The 22,348-nt window shown below is 46.2% G+C and overlaps 1 long non-coding RNA gene across 1 annotated transcript; it reads left to right on the forward strand.

The window, feature by feature from the left end:
• The first annotated feature begins 13,171 nt into the window (after positions 1-13,171).
• LOC105914494 lies at positions 13,172-21,225 on the forward strand. The gene is made up of 5 exons (XR_001164121.2): positions 13,172-14,035; positions 18,546-18,654; positions 18,771-19,090; positions 19,189-20,682; positions 20,762-21,225. It is a non-coding gene; the product is annotated as an uncharacterized LOC105914494 (long non-coding RNA).
• The last annotated feature ends 1,123 nt before the right edge of the window (positions 21,226-22,348 follow it).

Raw genomic sequence — 22,348 nt, forward strand, 5'->3', positions numbered from 1 at the left:
GCCGGGGCCGCAGTTTGCGGAAGGGCCCGTGGGCCTCTCCTCTTCTTTTATAACGACGGTCGGGGGATGGCGCCAAAAAAAGAATTCCAATGCCGCGTGGTACGGTCAAGGGTGGCAGCTTCCGTGAAGCATCTTGCTGCAGGCAAGTCGCCAACAAAAGAGCTTCCGCAAGTGGCATCAGCAGCGGCTATTCGTGGTAGTAATATTTGTGTCCAACATATCAACAATATTTGTGGTAATATGACGTGCTAACATCAGTAAAAAAAGAGCATGTGGGGTTTGGTGCCCGTCATGGTCTTTACGAAGACGAAGGCTCTTCTCTCTCATCGTCGGACGATGCAGTTTTATACGAAACTTGCTTGTATTCGAAGCAATCGACGCCGATGCAACGGATATGCTCCTATTTTCGACGTCCTTGGACCTATTCGGCTGGACTTCTAAACCAGCTGAAAAGCTGAAACGGCTGATTTGTTGTGAGAGAAAAATACTAGGTCGGTTCGCTTCAGCTTATTCAACCGGCTTATCAGCCACCAAACAGTATTTTCCTCTCACAACAAATCAGCCGTTTCAACTTTTCAGCTGGCTTATAAGCTGAAGCGAACAGACCCACTATTCGGTGGTTGATAAGCCAGCTCAATAAGCTGAAGCGAACCGATCTTACCGATGATGTTGCCGTGTCCTGTGTGGTATGTACCACGTGTTACTCGCATTCGGCATTCGCCGTAACCTCCCGTGTGATCGATGTGTGGTCATCAGTCATCACGGTAGAAACTCGATGGTAATTGCATTTGGAAAAATGTGCCAGGCCGACACATTGAAACCGGATAAGCTTTTGGATTATTCAGGCGTCCGATCGAGTCGTCAAGGTGATGGTAATTTGAGTCCCTTTTTTTCCATTTGGTTTCTCGATCCAAAGTTTAGTTCATATCACGTCGAATATTCGGAGACTAATTAGGAGAACTAATCATAAGTTAATTATAAAACTAATTGCACAGATGGAAGCTAAACAACGAGATGAATCTATTAAGCCTAATTAATCCATCATTAATAAGGTTACTGTGGCAGCATATTGTCAAATCATGAACTAATTAGGCTTAATAAATTCGTCTCGCCATTTAGCCTCCATATGTGTAATGGGTTTTGTAAATAGTCTACAGGAGTATTTGGATACCCTCTGCTAAACTTTAGCACATGTCACATCAAATGTTTGGATACTAATTAGAAGTATTAAATATAGTCTAATTATAAAACTAATTGCACATATGGAGTCTAATTTGCGAGACGAATCTATTAAGTCTAATTAGTTCATGATTTGACAATGTGGTGCTATAATAACCATTTACTAATGATGGATTAATTAGTCTTAATAGTTTCGTCTTGCAAATTAGACTTCATCTGTGCAATTAGTTTTGTAATTAGCTCATATTTAGTCCTTCTAATTAGCATTCGAACATCCGATGTGACTCTACTAAAGTTTAGCACCTCGTATCCAAACAGCTTCTACGTTTAATACTTCTAGTTAGTATCTAAACATTCGATGTGACAGGTCCTAAAAATATAGGCCCTGTTTGGATTCCCCCTACTAAAGTTTAGCACCTGTCACATCGGATGTTTGGATGCTAATTAGAAGTATTAAACATAGACTAATTACAAAACTAATTGCACAGATGGAGTCTAATTCGCGAGACGAATCTATTAAGTCTAATTAGTACATGTTTTTCAATGTGGTGCTACAGGAACCATTTGCTAATGATGGATTAATTAGGCTTAATACATTCGTCTCGCGAATTAGTTATAATTAGCTCATGTTTAGTCCTCCTAATTAGCATTCGATGTGACACTACTAAAGTTTAACACCTGGTATCAAACACCCTAAGGCTAGTCCCAGTGCAAGATTTCATTGCACTGTTTCCAAGGATGCCACATCATCCCATGAGGTATATTCTCATGAATGAAACAGGGAGTCCCAGTGCACAGTTTCATTTCACGATTTCATAGGATGCCCATGACATTTAATTATGAGGTATGTGATTGGATATGGTTAGATGAAATGAAACTCTATAGCTCCCAATGCAAGTTTCAATAGGTTTCATAGTCTTGGAAACAGTGTATACACAGTTTCATCCTGATGAAACTCCTTCCCTCTCTCACTTCATAACTACCATGCTATGTCATCACATATGCTGATATGTCATCGTATTTAATTGCATGAAATCTCTATGAAACTCTCACGGGAATTAGCCTAAGAAACCAACCCCTTTGTCACGCCGGTATCTTGGATTTGAAGCTACGTGGAAATGCGGAATGATCGACTAGTCTAGTCTAGTCTGTCCGGATTAAGAGCGACAGCATTAACTGCCGCCGTCGTTGTGGCACGGCGGTTGTCGAGATCGGTGAGCGCAAACGACCGTACGGCACCGATGCCGCGATGCGGACACGTCACGTGACGCTTCAGTTAGTCGGTGACCCGGGGACGAAGTCCTGGACAATTTTCACGAACATTACCAGCTCAACAATTCGTTCTATGCAATCAAATTGCTGAGGTTGTTGGTTCATTTGGCTTTCAACAGAGTTGGGTTTCCCATTACAAATTATTTATGCTAAATCGATTTGTTTCTAATATATATATAGATATACTAAAGTTCCTAGCTTTAGAGCCCTCTCATGCATCCTGACCCCACGTGGAACCCATGTACTGTTCAGTGGAACCCACACACTATTCAAGCGGGATCCACAGGGACCAATGTACCCTTCAGTGGGACCCGCTGTACTATTGAGTGGGTCTCATAATCTTTTTTAAAAAAAATTATTGATGTCCGTTTTTTTCATTATTTGTCTTTATAGTATGAAAAGTATAAAATATATTTAACTAAATTTTGTCTACTACGTTGAGTAGCCCTACTACTTTTTGGACTTTACTTTCACTACTTCATCAACTCGTAAAATATGATTGAACTATTCATTCATTACTGATTTTATCTTTTACTCATATCAAAATCAAGAATCAATGTAACATAGCATGTCGATCCATCAGCTATATCTAATAACACCCAAAAATTAGTGAATTCATAAATAAATTGTTATACAGTTCTCTAATGACCATTAGCATTTAAAAAATATTCGAATTAAGTATTAGATGTGACCAATTTGATTTCAGATTATGTGTTATTTATTTATTTGATTCAATGCATCGATCGATGAGATGCTACTTTGAGCACAGTAACATGACAAATTCATATTTTATTATTATCTTATTTTCCACATCTAGGCGCGCATCGTGCGCCGACCTGACTATAACTCCTCTTGCACCCCTTTTGTTTCTACCAAAATAGCATGTCCACTTTCCATACAGTTCCTGTGATTTCGTAAAAGAGATCCATGTTTTTGTACTTGTTGAAATATTTACCCGTCATGATTCCTACAGAGATGCTAATATTTTTAACTATCACTTATCCCACAACTACTCACTAGTAGAGAAATGACTTTCCATCCACCTCCTTTTGTCCCGGTTTAAAGTTGGCCCGGGACAAAAGGTTCACCAACCGGGACTAAAACTCGGTCACTGGTGGGGAGCTCACCAACCGGGACCTTTTATCCCGGTTGCAAAGGCTAGTGGGAAAAAAAGACTCTGAGAGGCATTTTATCCCGGTTTGAAACACCAACCGGGATAAAAGGGGGTCTTTTATCCCGGTTGGTGTTTCTAACCGGGATAAAAGGGTCCCCCACGAGTTAATACAAAAGGATAGTATCCCCTATATAGTCAGATGTGGTGTGTAGGTGGGATGGCAAGGAAGCTACGCGCGAGGCTGGAGGTTGTGGGTTCGAATCCCACGAACCGCGCACGCGCATATTTCGCGTGAAAAATCGCGTGACTTGTGTCTTGCGACGTGCGCGTGTGGGGGGCCTCCTGGGAGCTTGGGATTTTTTTTTTTTTTGCAGCGCCGGCCGTGGGTGAACCCTTTTATCCCGGTTGGGATAAAAGGGGGTCTTTTGTCCCGGTTGAGTGACCCGGGATAAAAGACCCCCCCTTTTGTCCCGGTTGGTTTGTCCCGGATGCATTTCCGAGATCTTTGCACCCTACCAACCGGGATAATAGGTGAGTTCTCCACCAGTGACTGTACATCATCATTTCAAACTTTTCAATATTATCATAAGATTTATTATCGTGCCTGTGGCAACGCGCGGGATTTTGGCTAGTTGGAAATGTGTTCTGCCGGCTTCGATTCTTTCAAATGTTTGGATAATGGTATCAGTCTGTTTGGTGGTGATCCAAAAACTCGGTTACTTGACTGGCCTGAGCAATCTACTTTTTTCCATTATATTTGACCCACGAATAAAATTTTAGTTCAATTTACTCTTGTAACCTATTTGAACTGGATCAATATATTCCTTACTGAAATTTTCATTTTCATTTCTCCAAATAAATTCAAGTTTTAAGCTTAGGTTTTGTGAGATAATAGAATTCTTAATGTATTTTTCTAGTATAATTCATGATGTCCTATGTCGATCAAAAAGTTTGAACTTAAAATTTAACTTGTACATGTAAAAATAAAAATGGTAAACTTTAACGAGACGTGCTAGTTTACATAAAAGCTACACGAATTTCTTCCCTCTTGAATCTTAAATAATTTGCCAAAAGAAGAGGAATAAAAATGAGAGAGCATTCTATCTTGTCGATCCCACTTCGCAGGTATCGGCCCAAAGACAATTTCCATTCAAATCTTGTTAGGCCCATCCATCCTGGCTTGCTCGGCATATGGGCTCAGCCAGGAAAACCCCGTGTCGCGCCATCCTTCTTGAGCGTTCAGCAGGAGGGAGCGAGCGAACAGCGCCGCGGCAGAAGCCACCAAGAGGACCCGCCGGCGGCGCCGCGGTGACGATCGTCCCGTGTCCCGCGGCGTGCCTGAAGAGAACATGGCCGGCAGCGGACAGGAAGCCCGCGAACGCGAAAATAGCATGGAGATTCCTCCGATCCAGCTACAGTGCCGCACGGCTTCGCCGCGGAGGAGGAAGAACAGTTTGGCCAGCTCGACGGCGGCTGTCGGGCTGTGGCGGACGACGGCCAGAGCCGTCCTCTCTGTGGAATTCCTCGGCGTCGCCGCGGCTGCTGGCTCTTCACTCATTCACTGCTGATCTGCAGTTCGAATCGGGGGCGGAGGCTACCTCATCATCGAACATCGAAGGAAAAAGACGAACGAGCGAGCAGCTAGCAACCTGGGGTACTGGTCTAGTCTGCTTACCTTCGACGTCAACGATGTCTGATTCTGACCCTAGCCTCATGCCGGCTTCTTCGTCCACGACGACCTGCAACCCGGCCCCGGGAACACCTTCACCATCACTATCACTTCCCAAGTTCCCATGAGCTCCCACGGCCCAAGCCCAACCTCCATGGCTAGCTCCCACAGTTGATGATCAACGTCAACCACTCCCGGGATCGACATTGGAGATCCAGTCAGATCAGGAAAACGCGCAAAAATCGTGCCGAAGGAGATACCAAATATAGCAGAGTCTGAAGCTAAATGGCTCCTCTGAGTAGAGTGCTGGTGACTACAGTACATCACTACACTAGGCAGTCAAGTCAAATTAGTAATGCACGGTCACGGAGACTGCAAGTGGCAGGTAGTCCACGGTTAGCCTGCAATTGCCATGTGAACAATTTTTTTTCTTAAATACGCAGGAGAGCTGCACATTATTGAATTAAGAAGATAGAGACAGTGAGTTTTTTTTTTTACATAACACGTGGCCGATGAGACGCACGCCAGAACCAACAGGGAGATATTATATTACACAACCGGGACAGGCAAATGGTACAAGATGGATGTGCTTTACTCGCTGAACAGACGACCTAGGTGATCTGCTCCTGCGACGATCCAGTTGTCCCATTCCTGCTTGATCATCCTGAGCAGTAGCGCCGGCTGACGCGTTCCTTCCAAAGTTGCCAAGTGATGAGAGCGAACCGTAAACAAGTTGCCATGTGAACAACTGAACTGTAAACAAGACCTAAACGTACTATCATAGGCAGGCACGTACACTCTCGTTTGGTGGTAGGTTAAGGCACACTGATGGACAAACTTGACGTAATGTTCCTTTTGGAATGTTTTTGGTGGTGTGTGCGTCGATCGAACGCAACGTTACTTAATTGGCAACGACCAGAGAGGAGGACGCCGAGAACGCAGCTGCTGCTCGGAGAAAGGAGCGGCACCCGGGCCACCAGGACTGACAAATGATCCATCCTCTGCAATCATTTTGCCTGCCGAACGACTAACAAATGATATGCTTAGACCTTTGTTTGGATAGAAGAGTATTGGAGTGGAACGAAGAGGATTGAGTCTAAAAATGAGTGCACAGCATGAGTGCACAGCATGAATATGCATTGCTGAACTGTGATCTGGACGACTTGAGCTTGAGCTTTAATTACTATATATGGCTGGTCCGTAGAAGTTGAGCTTTACTATATATGATAACCTGCACATCAGCCATCGAGTTATTAGCATGGAAGAAACTTGTAACACTTACAAAGTTCCAACCTTCCTACTTAACTACTCCACATTTTGTTTCAAAGACAGCTCAGGGATCGAGACAGTGCGTGATTATATGCTGAAGTGCTGATGATCACTGCAAAATGGAAGAAGGAAGGTAGGTCACAAAAGGTAGTCAGTTACAATTTAGTAGGAATGAAGCAGACAAGCAACACATAAAATTAAGTGCATCATGCTTAATAGTCATGTGAACAAACAGTATATGCTGCTACTATAAGGACACCCTGTTGTTGTTTTTCTCCATGTTCAGGTTTTGTAGTGGCGCAAGCAGTATTACATGATCCTGTTCGTTTAAAAAAAACAATATTACATGAGCTTGTGCTCATATGTGTTTCTGGAGAAAAAAACATTTTGCATTATTCATATTTTGCTACTAATTAACCAAAAAGATTGAGACTCCCAAGTGTAAGCATACTGCATACATGCAATTATGCGATGATCCATATATGCTAGCTAGCTAGTTAGGAAGAAAATACGTACAGAGCACAAAAAAAAAGAATCAACAAGCAAGCAAGAAAAAAAATAACAGGCATGCACTTTTTACTTACCTGCCTTTTTAGATCAATATATATAACTCTCCAGTATTCAAGAAAATGTAAAAATTATTTGCAGATTCATAAATTAGGATCTATATAATTACCATCCATTATCCATGCAAAAGAGTGGCTATAGACATTGGTTATGAGAACGCAGTCTCCGTATGAACTGGAGAGTTTTCTAATACTACTACTAAATTACTGTGTCCGCATTTTGTTTTAGAGGTATATATTGCGAAAATGCAAAGTTTGTTTAAAATTTGACCGAGGATGAAAATGTGCAATCTTTCCTAATTGACCAGATAGCAGTATATCTGTACACTGGCAGGGAAATTATGTAGCGGAAACCATTTACTAGGTGGAAACAAGAAAACATCTTTGAAAAACATATCTAGAAGTTATGAAAAGATTTAAGAAAACTATAATATGTAGAGGAAGTAATAGTATACAGGAACACAGTACAAATTTTCAAGATCGAACTCCAACTTAGTTTGTCAGATGTGAAATAGACAAATAGCAAAGAAAAGGACATCTTTCAGCAAAACCATTCATGCATCCTGAATTTGACCCTTTCTTAACTATCTTTCACATTTATATCTAGCTCACAAAAGACGTCGAGTTTGATCTCGAAAATTTATATGCTTCCACATCATCAATTCCTCCTCACATAGTAGGTTTGAGTTTTCTTTTCATAACTTCTAATCAGGTTTCTCAAAGGATTTCTACATTTCCATCTAGTATGTGGTTTCCACCGTATTTGTATATGTTCACAAGATCTGGTGTTTTTTTTTTCTGGTACACTCGTGTACATGGCAACTCTAATGCATGATCAACAAACACCTACTACTGCATATTGTACTGGAGGCAGCATTAAGATCATCTTGATTTTGCCTTCTTTTCTTTTCTAATAAAAAGTAAAACTGCACATTCAGGAATAGCTAGAACATGGTAAGTAACTAAAAAATGCCCTTGATCGCCTTCAACGCTAGCTAAGGCTTAGCACTAAATCTGTCTTTAAATATATGGTTGTGGTTAGTGTGTAATTAGAACCAGGGCAGTAGGCATCAGCAATCATACAATCACCTCTCATCCATTAGCTTCCCCATTTTCCAATGGGTTTGAGCATATGTACATGGCTGAAATTGGGGAGGTTGAGGATTGGGCCATGGAGATGTGTCTTTGGGTGTGGGCAAAGCCTGGGTGTGCCATAGGGCCTCCCCAACGACATGTATATTCTAAGCACATGCAATTCTCCATTGTATTGTATCTAGCAGGAAGTTAAAGCATACATCAACAAAGAAATGTAAAATAAGAAAGGTAATGTTCAGTTGGCAAGCTATTGCTGTCTGTGAAAGATTGATGATGTAAAACTGATCGATTTCATCCCTGTTTTTCCAATGCATCAATGCAAAAATGATGGACCTACTGGAGCATGCTCCCTAAAACTCTAGAAAAAAGAAAAGGAAAGAAAGGTAAAGCATGGAAAATGTGGGTGCTAAAACGACTCAATGAGCAATTGACATTAATTCCTTGCTACTAACCAAAAGCTTGAAGCTCTACTTGTAAGCATGCATGCAATGATGCAACAATTCATGCTACCTAGCTAACTAGGAAAGCAAAAGGATGAAAAATGTTCTCAAACAACTCAACAAGTAACAAGGGATCAAATTAAAGAGGCAACACGTTTACTTACCTGATCACTAGAGGTCCTTTAGCAAATCTGCTGCACAGAATAACATGTGAAAGTATTGTTACTTTGATAAGAACTGTGAAAGTATTGTCACTTTGATAAGAACTAAGAAAGGTATGCTTCAAAATTCAACTTCATGGATTAGACTTTATCAATCATCAACGCAAAGATGCATTTGATATTCGTGGATTAGATTTTATCAATCATGGATGCATTTCTGCATCCATGATTGATAAACTCTAATAATCCCTGAATTGTTGAATACTAACATGTAACTTGTTTCTCTCTAGAAAATCAACAAATGCCTTTCCTAATGAATTCCAAATGACGGACATAAGCAAGAGTGTTTGTCGCCTCTGACATGTAACTGTTTAGGATTTGGATGGGGCTGAAAGGTGACTGTATATCTTTCCATTTTCATCTGTTCGACTAATTGAGAAACAAATTAACAAAATGTACCTTGGGGCTTTTATGGCATGGCAGACTTGCAATATACCTATGCTGGTAGCTAACTAGAAAACCACTGAACCATGCAAAAAGTAGGCATTAAATAAAGACGCAAACCCTATGTCCAAAAATATAAGGCTTGCTTTATTTCATTAGGACAAGACTTTAACCAATAAATAATCTATGAGTGCACATTTTATGCACAAAATCGATGTTATTAGATCATCCATCATAGTCAAAAGTACGTACTAAATGATATTCATGCATAGAGTAATCATTAGTAAATGCTTTGTAACTTTTCGAAAAAAGTAAATGATTTGTCCTAACAAAAAAGAACACGCTTTACATTTTTGGACAGAGAGAGAGAGAGAGAGAGTACAAATAATAACTGGAAGTGTATTTTCCACTCACCTGCCTTGAGATCATCTAGGGACCTGTGCTATCAAGAAATTAAACGCCAATCAAGAACAGCAAAGAGCCGACGGGCCTCGAATATAATGCAGGTTATTAGGCAATAAAAATAGCATTCCAGTACAGCTTAGAATGAGTAAGCTAGCTGAAGAAAAGCAGGCTAATTTAGAACATCCATAACCCGCAGTAATAATTTAAGTGTTTCTGCATGGTACGAATAGTATTAAATCACTTCAGAGTTCGACGCACGACACACGAAAAGGATTGACCGACCGACCAGAAGCTAGCGCTAGTAGATTAGGGCAAGATGAACGCTAGCTAGCTCTTCCTTCCTTCTTCTCTAGAGCATATCCTCGAGCTCGAGGCGGGCAATCGCGTTCTCCCCATCGGGTAGATCTGGGGCGGCGACGCGGAGGAACACGAGCAGGATGCCGGCCATGAAGAAGAGGAACCAGAGCATGACGAGGTGGGGATTGGGATCCGCGGCGTTGCCGGGGATGGTGGTGTAGACGACGAGCTCCGCGACGCCACCGACGGTGAAGAGGAAGGCGGCGGACACGGAGACGATCAGACGAAGCAGGAGGGGCCGCGTCATTGCCCTGATCACCCACCCCTCGAGACGGTCCGCAGCCCTGTTCGCGGCCGGCACCTCCTGGGCGGCGACGGCAAGCAGAACGAGGACGGCGGCGGCGGTGAGGGAGAGGTAGTAGAGCAACACGAGGCCACGATTGGCGCTGAGGTCGGGGACGGTGGAAGAGAGGAGTCCCGCGGCGGCCCAGCCGCGAGGGTGACGCCGAAGCGGCTGGCGGCACCGGCGCGGAGGGCGGGCTCGTGGGCGGCGAGGTTGTCCATGGGTAGGGTGCTACCCGCTAGGGTGGCTTTGGATTTGGCTTTCACGGCCGCGGGGGGGGGGGGAGGGGGGGCGGGGGTGGCGGCGGATTGGGGGAAGAAGAAATTGTGGAGTGCGGAGATGAAATGAAAGGCTGGGCATGATCAGAAAGAACGAGGAAGCAGCGCCCTGTGACTCGAAGAGCAGCTAGCTGGTGGGGAGTGGAGGGGGCGCAGATGCTTGAAAAAGGAAGCTAAAGAACCAAACGAAACGGCGTGCTGACGCCCCTGAAGTAGCAATGCTTGTCCAGCCGATCCGGCCGCCTTCATGGTACGGTGGTTCGTTTTATCCGTGAGCCTGCTTGGTTGGCACATGTTGCAGTATGGAATCTACCTGAGGAACACTGGAACCAGGAGAAGGTGCGCGAGATCTACAAGTGTGTCGGCACGGTGGTAGAGATTGATCCATTCTGCTTCCCCGGCTTTGACAGATCGTGCATGAGGTTCGTCCTGAAGCTACAACACCCACACGTGCCGAGCCGCATCGGGGTTCACCCCCCAGTGGACGCGGCATCATCCTGCATCAGAGCGCCCTTGCGCTCTGGCCGCGGGAACAACAGTTCGACGCTACTGGGGAATGGATTCCCTTTTTCGGTCCGACGCCACCACCGCCTCCCGCAGGCCATGCGCCTGGGAACGCACCGCCGCCGCCACCCGCTCAGGCGCACCCAAACGCTCCTGCTCACGCGCCACACATGCCAGCGCCAGCGCCGCGCGCTCCAAACCACAACCCTCGCGCCGCCGCGCTCCATGCGCCACCACTGCACCCGGCTGCTTTCCTAGGCGCCGCAATCCTCTGCCACGGCTTCATCAACGCCTTCCCCATGCCACGCTTGCCACCCCTGCCGATTATCGTCCACATACTGCGTACCAACATCTCGACCTTCAGCTCTTGCCGCGCGTAGCCGGTCCTACTCTTTACCTGGCACGACCGTGAACGCAATGAGCACCAAGCTGAATCTGTGCCGCTGCAGGAGCACGCGGCGCCCGCCAGGATGACGCACGCAGCACCAACACCTACACCCATGCTCACCCAGCAGCCCCCTAAACCCACACCAGCTCCAGGTCGACCCAGGGCAGGCACTAGGAACAGTGCACCTATTGCTACTAAAGACGGTGGCAAATACGTGGGTTCAACAGCTAAAGCTTCTCAACTCAAAGCTCTGCAGAATAGTCTGGCTCTGTGCTCGGCAGCGGTTCAGAAACATGTCACCAAGAAGAACCTGATCAAGAAGACAAAGAAGCCCATTGCTCATCTGGATCTGTCAAAACTCGCTGATGCAGTGGGTCTCGGAGAAGCTACGGCCCGCTCTGGACCGTGTCCTTGCAATTGGCAGTACCACTACCCACCAGCTTGACTCGGTGCTCCGGAACTCTGATTTCTGAACACGAGATGACCACCGCGCGCACTGCTTTGCCCCCTTCTGATAGCAGTAGTGCCCAGCTCCTGGGCGATGCCGCGCTTACCACCTTAGCTTGTCGTTGTCTCCTTGTTTCTCAGTGTGATGTTTCTGCTACTTTTAACTTGTCTCCTTTTCCTTTCAGTTGTTGTTATGTCGGCTACCCTATGTATGGACTCCTGGTGTTCTCTCGCTTAATATGAAATCTAGTACTGTCTCTTTCACCCTTCTCTCCTGGAATGTTCGTGGTTTGGGGGATCACAACAAATGTAACCTTGTTCGTGATACTATCTTTTCTGCACGACCTAGCATAGTTTGCCTCCAGGAAACGAAACTTAGCAATGTTACTCGCACCAAAGCTTGCAGCTTCCTTCCTTCTTACCTGCATGAGTTTCAGACTTTACCCCCTGATGACACTCGAGGGGGATCCTCACCGCCTGGGATCCCTCAGTCTTCTCCCTAACCTCCTGCTTTACATGGCAGCACTCTCTAACTACCCTCTTCTCTTTGACCGTCTCCAACCACGAGTTCGCTGTAACAAACGTCTATGCGCCCTCTCGCCACCAAGACTCTATCCCCTTTCTGATTTCCCTAGAGGAAATGGCCGATTCTGTTCCTGAGGACCAATGGTGGTCACCCTTGGATGATGAGTGATTGACAACGTTGTGTTGGTTTGATGTTTCTCTTGGCTTGTGATGTGCAGGTGTAAGATGCGACGGGATGGTCGACGGCGTGCGGTGAAGGTCAAGCGAAAGGTTCATGCCGATGGACCAAGGGCGGTGAAGGATGAACGCGAGTAGGCTTGGACCGATGGACCCGAGGAGTCCGGGCGAAGTCACGGCGATCCACATGGTGCACGGAATGGCGAGAGGGCATGACAGGTTGGAGACGGCGTCGGTCGAGTCAAGCGGGAGGCTTGGCGGAGGCCGGACACGCGTCAATGGACCGTTTGGGTGGTTTGGGCCTCAAAACCACCGCGCAGGCAGGTTTCCCGGTTTGGGCCTCAAAACTGGGGGCGAGCCCGGTGCGGCGGGAGCTTCGAGAAGGAGGGCACGTGGCGTCATCGCGAAGCTTGCGTCGAGGCGAAGCAAAGTCGTGAAGGCGGCGTGTCCGTCCGATGCGCGGATAAAAACTTGGACCAAAATGCCCCTGCGTGGGTAGTTATCTTAGTTGTAGCTGTAGGGGTAGTATAGTCTTTCGTCCTGGACTATAAATAGGGATGGGGGGCTGGTTATTTCAGCACCTCTTTGCTTAGCAACTCATTATCTATTTGCTTAGAGGCTAGTCATGTGCTTAAAGTGAGAGGAGCGAGGGGGATTAGGGAGTGATTACTCTTTTCTCTTGATTTCTTCATCTTTAGTGGGTGGATGAAGGGAGGAGGCTAGTCCTCATCTTGTATAGAAGAGGTTCTCGTGATTTAGCTTTATTTGTTGTCTCAAATCGTGCTAAATCTTTAATTCCCGAGCGTTTTTCTTTTTCCCTATTTTCGGAACTATTTTTGGAGAATTTTCGTTCATCATGTTTGAGCCCGAATCTCGTGAGATTGGTTGAAGGGAAATGTTACTAGGACCTTGGAGAGCATTCGTGATATGATCCCCTTTCAAATCCCTCACGAATCCGGTTTGATTTTGAGTTTTTCCCAAATCGCGTTCTTGAGTTAGGGTTTCGGTTTTCTCCAAAATCCGTGATGGATACTTGAGCTTTTTGAGATCTTTTTCATGGATCTATTCGCACTTGTGGTTGCGCATCTATAGCTCAAGTTTTGTCTCGATTCATGGAATTTTGAGGGAGTATTTTTAGTTTGAAGCTTGAGTGGTGTTCTTGGAGTTCTTGTTTTCCCTCTGTCTGTTCGTGCGCAGGAACAGGGAAGCGAGGCAGCGAGCGAGCCAGAGCAGCGAGTAGCACGTGCACGCGGGCCAGCTACAGCAGGCCCAGCAAGGCGGCCCAGCAGGTAGATAGGTGCAGCAGTGCACTAGGCCCAGCTTCGCCAGGTAGCAGCCCAGGACGCGAAGCAGGCCAGCTAGCAGGCCATCTGGGCATTCGAGCAAAGCAGACCTGCAGGCCCATGCACGAAGGAAGGCAGGCCAACGCATGCACCAGGCCTACAGACATGCGCCAAGCATTGTGAGTCTTTTTACTTTATCTTGTCTTATTTAATTCATGCAACTGCCAGTAAAGTTGTTTAGCACTTTAATCACGTTTGTCTTTTGCTAACAATGTCTAGTGGTTAATTAATTAATTATGTCTCCTGCGTTAATCATTCTTAGTTTATCAATTGCTAATCCTTCCATGCCTACTTAAGTAAGTCATTAGTAGTGTTCTTGTTTTGTCTCATCCGTGCAAATTTGATAGAATCGATTCATGCTATATTTCCGCTGTAATTTGTGCGTCTCTTATCGTTCCTAGGGTGTGCCAGTCACGAGTTGACTTGCGTCATCTTGACGATTGAACGCACCGTGTGCTTTGGGGTTGCGTTTGGGACATAGGCCTTGTTTTCGTTGAGAATTTTTATAGGCTCCCATTCACCCCCCCCCCCTGGTCGCCCCTTCGGTCCTTCAGTTCCAGAATGCTGGACTGTAGCTGGGGATTTCAACCTTACCAGGGATAGTTCAGAGAACAACCACGGGAACTTTACTGATTCTTTGAGCTCGGCGTTTAACGACACTATCGAACGCTTGAACCTCATTGATCTCCCGCTCTCAGACCGTCTTTTACCTGGTCCAACCATCGCAGCTCCCTCACGCTTGCTCGTCTCGACCGTGTTCTCCTCAGCCTACACATGAGCCATGCTTTCCCTGACTCCTCGCTGAGCTCTCTCCCCAAACCGACTTCCGACCACACACCGATCCTCCTTCGTATGTCCACTTCGATCCCCAGAGCAAACCTTTTCCGTTTCGAAACCGCTTGGCTCAAGCATCCAGACTATCTGCCTACTATTTTTTCATCCTAGGCGCCTAGCGCTGAAAACAGTGCGGCAGCGGCGATGGTGCGATCGTTGAAAGTGGCACGGTGCGTGTCAAAGGCGTGGGCTCGGCGTAAGCGAGCTCCACCAACCCTACTCCCTAACTGCAAGTTCGTGATTTACTTACTCGATGTACTTGAGGAAGAGCGTCGGCTCTCTGCAGGTGAACTGTTGCTACGGCGTGATTGCCAGGATCGGCTCGCGCTCACCGTGCGTGAGCGTGCGGCATATTGGAAGCAGCGTAGGAAGTTCCAAGCAATCCGAGAAGGCAACGCCAACACCGGCTTCTTCCATGCGTAGGCCACAATGCGACTGCGCCGCAAAAACATTCGCTCGCTAACCGTGAATGGCGTGCAAGTGTCTTCACACAACGACAAGACGTCTGCTCTCACCGCACGCTTGCAAGGTATCTGAGAGCGTGGCAGGTGGACACCACCTTGGTGGATCTGGACGCGCTCTACCCGACTGTGCGAAGGTCAACGCGGCAACGCTGAAGCTTTGGCTGTTGTAAGGGCAATGAATAGGCACAGCTCCCCGGGGCTGGACGGATTCGGCCCGGCGTTCTACTCAGCGGCTTGGCAATAAGTCTCACCAACGGTGATGCAATTGGCATGGGCGTTCCAGATAGGAGAAGCTGAGCTTGAGCGCTTGAATAGGGCGTACATTGTTATGACCCCAAAAACGGCCACCTCTCTTGAAGCAAGCGACTACAGACCGATCTGTCTTTAGAACTGCTCTCTCAAGATTGTCTCCAAAATGTTGACCACGAGGCTTCAACGCCAAATCCCACGCCTCATTGACCCAGATCAGACAGGCTTCATTCGAGGGCGTTCCATCTCTGAAAACTTCGTCTATGCCATGGAGCTGGTTCAATGCTATCACCGACGCAAATTACCAACACCGGTGCTCAAACTGGACTTTGCTAAAGCCTTCGACTCGGTGAGATGGGAATGCTTTGCCACGATAATGGCAGCTAGGGGCTTCCCCCAAGAATGGATCACGTGGATAGCCAGCTTACTGGATACCTCCAAGCTTGCCGTTCTGGTAAACGGAGTCCCTAGACCCTGGTTTGGCTGTGAAAGAGGTCTGCGACAAGGGGATTCCCTGTCACCGTACCTCCTCGCTGCTGAGTCACGCAGCCACAAGGAATGTAACCGTGGCTCAGGTAGTAGCAGACGGGCTGAACGCCCATCTTACTGATCACCTCTCCCCCCAGGCAGCTTCAGAAATTGAGCAGGTAAATACCCTCCTGGAGCAAGTGTCACTTGGGCAAGCTGCCGATCAGCGGCTCTATCCCAATAGTAGAGATATCCACCTCCTAATTTCTGCAGATACCTACGCCAAGCTAAAGATCGCTGCAGGTTCACCCCCCCCCCCCCCCGCCGCGCAGGTTTGCTCACTTCATCTGGCGGAACCGTGCACCTCCTCGAGTGCAGTTCTTTGTCTGGCTACTAGTGCAGGCGCGCATCCAATGCCGCGCCAACCTAGTCCGCAAGAATATCCTGGAGAATCATGCGAGTTTTGTGGTGAAGTTGAAGACTGCGACCACATCATGGCCCTGTTTGGAGTCACTTATTTCCCGCTTATTGGTGAAAATAAGCGATAAACCCACCCAAACGCCTCGCTTATTTCCCGCTTGTCACGTAAGCCGCTTAGTGGAAAATCTGGAATTGAACTAGCAGGCCGCTTATCTCGTACGCGGCTCAGAGCACGCTTCTGGGGCAAGCGGACCGAAATTTTCCGCAGTACCCTCGGCCACCCGACGCCAAGCCTCTCGTAACCGCCGCCACTCCCGTCCGCTCCAGATCCCGTCGCCGGCGCCACCGCTCAGGTCGCTCGGGCCGCTTCCACACCACCGCCGGGCTCGGCCCCCGCCGCCGGCTGCCCCTGCGAGGGCTCGGCCCCCGCCTCCGGCTGCGGCGCCCGGGCTCGGATCCGGCGGCCGGACGCCCGTGCTGCCCGCGCTCGGCCCCCGCCGCCGGCCGCCGGCCGCCCCTGCCGCCCGCGCTCGGGCCCCGCCTCCGGTCACGCCGCCCGGGCTCGGATCCGGCGGCCGGACGCCCGTGCTGCCCGCGCTCGGCCCCCGCCGCCAGCCGCCGGCCGCCCCTGCCGCCCGCGCTCGGGCCCCGCCTCCGGTCGCGCCGCCCGGGCTGGAATCCCGCCGCCGGCCGCCCGTGCCGCCCTTGCTCGACCCCCGCCGCCGGCGGCTCATGCTGCGCTCGGCCCCCAACGCTGGTTAGCGGTAAGCAGCTGGTTACCATCTGTACATTCAACATTTTGGACAGTGCTGTTTATCCAGTATAAACATACTAACATGGATGGGGAAGATACTACAGATGCATCACAAATATCCTACTTTCACTACAAACAATGAACAAAGTTACCAATCCTCATTTAAGTGAATGTAACTTGCCTGAATTTGCATTTAGCAACAATGAACAAAGCCGACACTTGATTGATGAGGCAGAACAGCAGGGGAGCAGTTTCTTTCAGATAGATTACTGAATTTGCATTGGGTTAGGGGTCTATGACTATATAAATTATTTGTTTTGGAGCCATGATTTCTACTACCTAACAATTAGGCTTCATCTCCTCTATTATTCATTTCCTGAAACAAATGTCACACACACTCCAGAGTTTATTAGAAGATATATACAAGTGCCTGAAATCATAACACTATACAAGTTCATTTCTAAAAACTACATCATGATTGCAGCATGGAAATATGCTGTTTACTTTCAATCTTAGTAATGGTTCTCTTTGGAGAGATTGTGCCAGAGAATGCAGGCCGACCAGCAATCACATGCCCATTTGGCTAACAGACAATTGTACTGGCAGCTGGTGGGCATCTTTTAATTAGTCATCTGCACATCTAACATAGGCAATTATGATTTCTTTTCCAATTAATTGCAAGAGGACACAGGGCTCCATTGGTCGGTCCCATTGCCCTTTTAAGCTCTGCCATTGTTGTCCTGATGCTGACGATTATTTGGCTTGTTGCCTGACATAATAATTGCAACATCAACTTTTTGCAAACCGTGGAGTTATGAACTATAGTTTATTGGGAAAATATGTGTGCTCTTATATGGCCTGTTGCCTGACATAATAATTGCAACATCAAATTTATGGCCTGCTTGTGTCTGTAACCCGTGTGCTTTTATAGGTTTTTGTTAAATTGGGGAACAAATTGGCAATGTGAATTATGTTTTTTTTTCAGCACCCAAGCAACCCCTTTTCTCTTCTAAGCGAGACAGTGGGTTGTTGTATTTCTCTCTATTAATTCCGCTTGGTATTAGCCCAATACTCAGCCACAAGTTTAGCAAAGGCTCATTGCTTGTCTTCCAACAGTTTGGCTGGTGTTTCATATTCCAGAAGCTTCCCTGCAAAATTGGAAAATCATCGTGTGTCGTCCATATAGAATAAGCTTTGCAGTGTACTTATAATTATATCATATGGGACATTGATAGTTTACTATCTGCTGGTTGTATGAAGAATGAATAGAATCTTTCTGCAGATGCTACATGATTGAAATGTCTTCTATAACATACCGTAGGACAGTACCAGGACCCTGTCACTGTCTGTCACAGTTGGAACCCTGTGAGCTATGGTTATCACCGTGCAACTTGAGTGTCCTATTGCCATTTACTCATTTATATTTTTAAACTCTTGTAGCTTGCTAGAGAGGACTGCTTGGAGCTTAGACAGGAAGCTAGCGACCTTCTTGAGTATTCTTGAGTATTCTGTTGCTGCTACGACTGCAAGGCCGCCAACAAATAGCAAGGTAAAATTGGTGCCCCCTCTTAATGGATTACTAAAATGACAGATTGTGGGTTGTATGGTCAGTAAACAAGCTTGTAGATTTGTATTTAATTCTACAATACTGTAATCAAATTTTAGATGGAAAAGTCATCAAAGATTGTGGTAAAATGGGATTCGTTTGCCGCGAAAACTTTCAATGACATTTGTGTGGAAGAAGTACTTGCTTTCAATCGGCCGCAGCAATGTTTGAATGCGGTGGGATATGCAAACCTTATTAGAAAGTTTTATGAGCGTACCAGAGGCCATACGGTGAGAGTCAAATGAAGAATAGGTGGGATATATTGAAAAAAATGTATACCCAATGGAAGACTTTGAACTTGAGATCAACCGGATTGGGAAAAGATCCTGTTACTGGTTGTATTGTGGCTGACGATGAATGGTGGGAAGAACAAAATAAGGTGAGCCCACTAACAACAATATTACAGATATAGTTCACATACACGTTGTTTGTTTATTTTGGGTTGGAGTATAATAGCATGCTGATGATATTTTACAGGCTATGCCAGGTTGTATCCGGTTCAGAACAGCTCCGCTTGAATATGAGGATCAGATGCGAATCATGTTTGAATCGGTCATTGTTACAAATGAAACTTCATATGTTCCAAGTGGTGATGGAAACGTTGATGTTGATGAACATGATGTTGTTGATGTTGAGGACACCAATGATAGGGAGGCACATAAGGCCCCATCCAGTTCTGAGCGGAGGGCTTCAAAAGGCCAGCTCCTAGTTCCCCTAAAGGAAAGAAGAAGAAGACTTTTAGGGACCAGTGCATGAAGCGGTTGGTCGATGCATATAAGTTGAAAGCTCAAAGTAGTAAACATTCAGCTACTTCACAGGTTGTTGATCACGTTAGAGATGAGATTGGAAATATGTTGGAGCAAGTCATTAAGGATGGGGCTGAGGAGGGGAGTGATGAACACTTCTATGCCACACAACTTCTTCAAAAAAAGGAGAACCGTGATGTGTTCATTACATTGAAGACACCAAATGGGAGGTTGAATTGGCTGAGGAGGGCTTGGGAGATAAGGAAGAAGCACTAGGGTGTTGCATTAGTGTGCCATTTATCTTTCATTTGTCTTATGTTGTGTGAGACATAATTTCAATTTTCTAAGTATGCTGTGTGAGACTATGAACCTTCTATTAGTTGTGTTGTAACAATAAAAATTCATCTGATGACTTGGTTAGTGCTTTTTGACAGGCTTGCATTTGTTTTGATGAGTACCTCTAGTGCAACTAGTGAATGTGAAGGCAACAGTGATTCTGTTCATACCATGGATGTTGATGAATCTGACGACACTGATGATGATTACATAGTGGCAATGCTTGGTCTGGACTACATGGCATCATCTGGTATGAACAAGAAGAAGATTACTACTACGATAGCAAGGATGACTGGAATACAGTGGGTTGAGTTACAACTACAAGATCCAGTGGAGTGCTTTAACATGTTTAGAATGAGGAGGTCAGTTTTCTTAAGCCTTCATGACACTTTGGTTATGAAGTATGGATTGAGATCAAGTAGACAATTTTGTAGCAAGGAAGCACTAGGAATGTTTCTATGGGCTTGTGGTGCACCTCAATCTTTTAGGCAATGCAAGAATAATTTCCATCGCTCATTAGAAACTGTGAGTAGAAAATTTGAAGAGGTTCTTGAATCTATCATGAGATTAGCTGTTGACATTGTGAGGCCTAAGGATCCGCAATTTTCTACTATTCATCCTAAACTACAAGAAGCAAGGTTTTGGCCTCATTTCAAAGATTGCATAGGAGCAATTGATGGTACCCATATACCCGTAACTGTGCCATTAGCTGATCAACCGAAATACATTGGTCGGCATGGGTATCCTTCACAAAACGTCATGGCGGTTTGTGACTTTGATATGCGGTTCACATTTGCTGTCACTGGTTGGCCTGGTTCTGTCCATGATACTCGTGTATTATTGGACATACTTGTCACATAGAAGGATCAATTTCCACATCCTCCCGATGGTAAGGACGAGTTATGTTGCAATTTATTTTTTAGGGAATATTTGCTCATTGTGATATAACATATAAATATAACATGCAGGTAAGTACTATCTTGTTGACTCTGGATATCCTAATAGAAAAGGATTTCTTGCACCCTACAAGGGACAGAGGTATCATGTTTCCGAATGGCAGCATGGTCAGCATCCGGTAGGATTGAAAGAAGTGTTTAATCATGCACATTCATCCCTTAGAAATGTGATTGAGCGATCATTTGGAGTTCTAAAGATGAAGTGGCGCATTCTCTTAAATTTGCCTAGTTATCCGGTTAACAAGCAGTCGAAAATTATAGTTGCTTGTATGGCCCTTCACAATTTCATCAGAGATAGTGCCGTACATGACGTGCATTTTGAAGAGGATTTTCAGGAAGATGATGCTAATTCAACCCAACCTAGCACAGATGGTGGTGGTGGTGCTTTAGGAGATGACATTGATATGGGTGCATTGCGTGATGCTATTGCTGTCGCTATGGTTTCATGATTCGTTGTTGTACCCATGATGGATGTTTCCATACTAGACCGATCTATCGTATGAATTTCATATTATTGTAATGTAATTTCAATTTAACAAACTCCAAAGGCATTAGAATTATTGTCTTCTCCTCAGATTCATAATAAAAATGAGCTATTATCAGCCTTAGGGGCATTCAGGTCAATTTACCAACCAGGACAGACAATCGACATTAAATAATCAGGATTGCCAAACACCCTGCTTATTCAGACAGCAGCTTATCCAGGCAGCAGGCTTACCAGATAAGCTTGCTTCTCAGATAAGCGAGTTCCAGAAAAGCGTATACAAACAGGGCCTATATTCCACTGTCGATTTGCGTCGCACATCTGGGAGTTCATGGGCTTCCCAACTGAACACGCTACTGTTCAGTCCCTTTGGACTATAGACCGTCCGGCAACGGTCCCAAGCCGTCAGTTCTCGACCGTCATACTCCTTGTCTGCTGGATGATTTGGAAGCAACGAAATGATCTCGTGTTTCAGCGCCTAAAGCCGAGCCACCCCCGTTTTTGGTTGCAGTGCAGAGACGAAGCACGACTATGGAGCCTGCGCTTCAAGCAGGCAGATAGATTTGTAGCTGATGTATGGTGTTACTATTTTCCATGCTGAAAATGATGTACTAGACTTTTGGCCTGCTTAAGGCCCTAATGAATCAGGTGGGGATCTCCCCCTGTTGACTAAAAAAAACAAACGGCATTTCGGGCCTTAACCTGTGTGTGGTGATGACGTGTGGTGGCCTCCTAAGCCCATGCCAACAATGGGCTTGAAAGCTTCATCTAGAAAGGTTGGGCTCAAAAGCGGGTTTGGGCTTCATGAAATGGGCCATTCAGTTTACTCCCTTGCTTGGTGCTCTTGTGTGGCTGTTGTGTAGTGCCAGCAGAGCAGAGCGAGCAAGCTTCTAGCCCCATGGCGCATGGGTGCACGGCCCGGCCGGCTAGGCCACCGGCGTGCCGCCGGATCTGCTTGTCCATGGAAGCAGCACGGCGAGTAGCTAGCAGCAGGCGGCCGGCGCGGCGCCCCATCACTGCACGACTGGAAGGTCGACCGGCAGGAGAGAAGACGCGCCGACGAGAACTAGCTGCTCTGCAGATGCAGACGGTGAGCTTGCTTGGTATCCAAAGTC

This window comes from Setaria italica, chromosome I, assembly GCF_000263155.2.
Source record: "Setaria italica strain Yugu1 chromosome I, Setaria_italica_v2.0, whole genome shotgun sequence".
Lineage (NCBI taxonomy): Eukaryota > Viridiplantae > Streptophyta > Magnoliopsida > Poales > Poaceae > Setaria > Setaria italica.